The 3,753-nt window shown below is 42.7% G+C and overlaps 1 pseudogene; it reads left to right on the forward strand.

Moving 5' to 3' along the window:
• LOC105507273 overlaps window positions 1–392 on the forward strand; it is a 28,717-nt pseudogene extending 28,325 nt beyond the window's left edge.
• Window positions 393–3,753: the final 3,361 nt, after the last annotated feature.

A 3,753-nucleotide genomic window follows, 5' to 3' on the forward strand; every position in this document is an offset into this window, starting at 1 on the left:
ATATATAGAAAATGTATGTACGTAGAAGAGAGTATTTACACAGTTAATAAGCAGTTTTAGAAAGCATACTGTATGTTTCTAAGTAATTCATCCTCCCCAAAGATATGAATGTAGCATGTTATATTTTCTGTTTAATAGGATAAATGGCTATTAAAACAGTACAGCAACTACCAAATAAGTGCACTGATTGCAAGGAAGTCTCATTTTAGTAAAAGCAAATAAGGTTTTTTGAATTTTATTCAGTTTCTTGTAGTAATACCTTGGGTGAGGGTATCCAAGAATTTGGGAGTAAGGAAAATGGTAAAACTGAAGCACCAGTGGAAGTCCAAGAGGTCGGGGAGTATAAAATTATAAAGATAATGACAGAAGTGTTAGAACTCTATTTCCTTTAACATTTTGTATCAGGGCTGGCCATGTTAACCTCAGTTACCAATTACTCAAATTTTGTCTGTTGCTTACTGGAGAGTAGAAGGAAAACCCTATTTTCTTTAGGAGCTGCTTTTGATGTTACTTTTGTGAGTCTAGTAAGGACTAAAAGTACCCTCACTGCTTCACTCTCAGGACAAATAACCAAGATTGCCTTCATCAACCTAGCATTAATATGCATTCTGAAAAACTCCTCCTAGAAAGAGAAGTGTGTAAACCAGTAAATAACCTGGTTTTTTACTGTAAAATTAAAACCATTTTTTAAAGTAAAAATGGTTTACTTTAAGAACTTCCCAAAATCCAGATATACTTCTTATCTGAAAGAAGTACAGTTAACCAGCCTTCCTCTAGAACAATGGTATGTGTGTAGGTAGACAACCTTCATCTCAGGACAATAGATGGCTCAAATGGATAAGAGATCACTTATGTGGAAACTGGTGACTCAACGCTTTTGCTAAAATCTGCAACTTGATTTGTCCACTGCCCTAAACCATTATAACAAAACACTGTGCCCAATCCCAAATTCAGGTACTAAACACTCGCCTTCACCCACTGACACCTCAAACCCTATAAATATGCACAGCTTTCCTCCTTTAAGACATTACTGTGTCTTTTTTGAAGGTGGCACTCCCGCTTACTGTAACAAGTTATAAACTGAGCCTTCCTTGATGAACAGGTTATTTTGGTGTTCTGTTGGGACAGTTGGCAGCTCAACTGACACTATTAATGGCAACGAGCTTTTCAACCACACAAGTGGCAACGACTGTATCATTCATAAGCTATATACACCCAAATGTTCTTGATAAGATTTTGGTTAATTTTCCCATGTATCACTTATTTGTAAGACAAAATGTTATGTATTTATTTTTGTTAGACAAACAATCTGAACCAGCATTTTCTATTCTTCTTTCTGCTGACCACTATGCAGGGACCAGTAAAAAGAAGCTGCAGGACTCTTGACCTCTATTGAGCTGCTGTGGGACACAACAGCTCTGCCTGGCTCACTGCTCCTCCACTCACTACTCTGCTTAGCAGTACCTCTTCACAGATATGGCTGAACCTCAGCCCCACCCTCCAGACTCTCAACTCAGGTAACTTTCATTCTTTCTTTAGAGGCATGAAGAAGTCCTATTGACATCGAAAGGAAAGACTGAGTTCTACTGCAGCTCTGCTCTGCCTGATTGAAATATAAACTGAGTTCACCTCCCCTCAAGTGGCTGCTGTGAAGCAATGTGAGGAACATCTCTATCTCTAATTCCAAATCTGAAATGTATGAGGGGAAGCAGCTCCCTCACCCTAGGAATTTCCCTAACCCTACAAAGCAAGTTTCCAAGTGTGTTAGTCTGTTTTCATGCTGCTGGTAAAGACATATCCAAGACTGGGCAATGTACAAAAGAAAGAGGTTTAATGGACTTGCAGTTCCATGTGGCTAGGGAGGCCTCACCGTCATAAAGGAAAGAAAAAGACACTTCTTACATGGTGATGGCAAGAGAGAGAATGAGAGAGAAGTGAAATTGGAAACCCCTTATCAAACCATCAGATCTCATGAGACTTATTCACTACCATGAGAACAGTATGAGGGAAACTGCCCCCGTGATTCAATTGTCTCCCACCGGCTTTCTCCCACAATACGTGGGAATTATGGGAATACAATTCAAGATGAGATTTGGGTGGGGACACAAAGCCAAACCATATAATCCCACCCTTCCCCCTCCCAAATCTCATGTCCTCACATTTCAAAAACAATCATACCGTCCGAACAGTCCCCCAAATCCTTAACTCATTTCAGCATTAACTCAAAAGTCCACAGTCCAAAGTCTCATCTTAGAAAAGGCAAGTCCCTTCTGCCTATAAGCCTGTAAAATCAAAAGCAAGTTAGTTACTTTCCAGACACAATGGGGGTACAGGCATTGGGTAAATACAGCTGTTACAAATGGGAGAAATTGGACAAAACAAAGGGACCACAGGCCCCATGCAAGTCCGAAATCCAGCAGGTCAGTCAAATCTTAAAGCTCCAAAATGATCTCCTTTGACTCCATGTCTCACATCCAGGTCACACTGATTCAAGGGTTGGGCTCCCATTGTCTTGGACAGCTCCGCCCCTGTGGCTTTGCAGGGTACAGCCTGTCTCCTGGCTGCTTTCACAGGTTGGGGTTGAGTGTCTGCAGCTTTTCCAGGTGAACGGTGGAAGCTGTCAGTGAATCTACCGTTCTGTGGTCTGGAGGATGGTGGCCCTCTTCTCACAGCTCCACTAGCCCTGTAGGGACTCTGTGTGGAAGCTCCAATCCCACATTTCCCTTCTTCACCTCCCCAGCAGAGGTTGTTCATTAGAGCCTAGCCCCTGCAGCAAACTTCTGCCTGGGCACCTGGGCATTTCCATGCATCCTCTGAAATCTAGGTCGAAGTTCTCAAACCCCAATTCTTGACTTCTGTGCACTTGCAGACTCAACACCACATGGAAGCTGCCAAGGCTTGGGGCTTCCACCCTCTGAAGCCACAGCCCAAGCTCCACATTGGCCCCTTTCAGCCATGCCTGTAGTGACTGGGACGCAGGGCATCAAGTCCCAAGGCTGCACACAGCAAGGGGACTCTGCACACACCCGGCTCATAAAACCACTTTTCCCTCCTAGGCCTCTGTGCCTGTGATGGGAGGGGTTGCTGTGACAGCCTCTGCCACGTCCTGGAGGTATTTTCTCCATTTTCTTGTGGATTAGCATTTGGCTCCTTGTTACTTATGCAAATTTGTGTAGCTGACTTTAATTTCTCCTCAGAAAATGGGATTTTCTTTTCTGTCATATTGTCAGGCTCTGACGTTTCCAAACTTGTATGTTCTCTTTCCCTTATAAAACTGAATGCCTTAACAGCACACAAGTCACCTCTTACATACTTTGCTGCTTAGAAATTTCATCTGCCAGATATCCTAAATCATCTCTCTCAAGTTCAAAGTTCTACAAATCTCTGGGACAGGGACAAAATGCCACCAGTCCCTTTGCTAAAACATAGCAAGAGTCACCTTTACTCCAGTTCCCAACAAGTTCCTCATCTCCATCTGAGACCACCTCAGCCAGGACTTCATTGTCCATATCACTATCAGCATTTCGGGCAAACCCATACAACAAGTTTCTAGGAAGTTCCAAACTTTCCCACATTTTCCTGACTTTTTCTGAGCCCTCCAAGCTATTTCAACCCAGTAACCCAGTCCCATAGTAGCTTCCACATTTTCAGGTATCTTTTCAACAGCACCCCATTCTCCTGGAACCAATTTACTCTCTTAGTCCATTTTCACACTGATGATAAAGATATACTCAAGACTGGACAATTTACAAG

This window comes from Colobus angolensis, unplaced genomic scaffold (genome assembly GCF_000951035.1).
Source record: "Colobus angolensis palliatus isolate OR3802 unplaced genomic scaffold, Cang.pa_1.0 Scaffold147, whole genome shotgun sequence".
Taxonomy (NCBI): Eukaryota; Metazoa; Chordata; class Mammalia; order Primates; family Cercopithecidae; genus Colobus; species Colobus angolensis.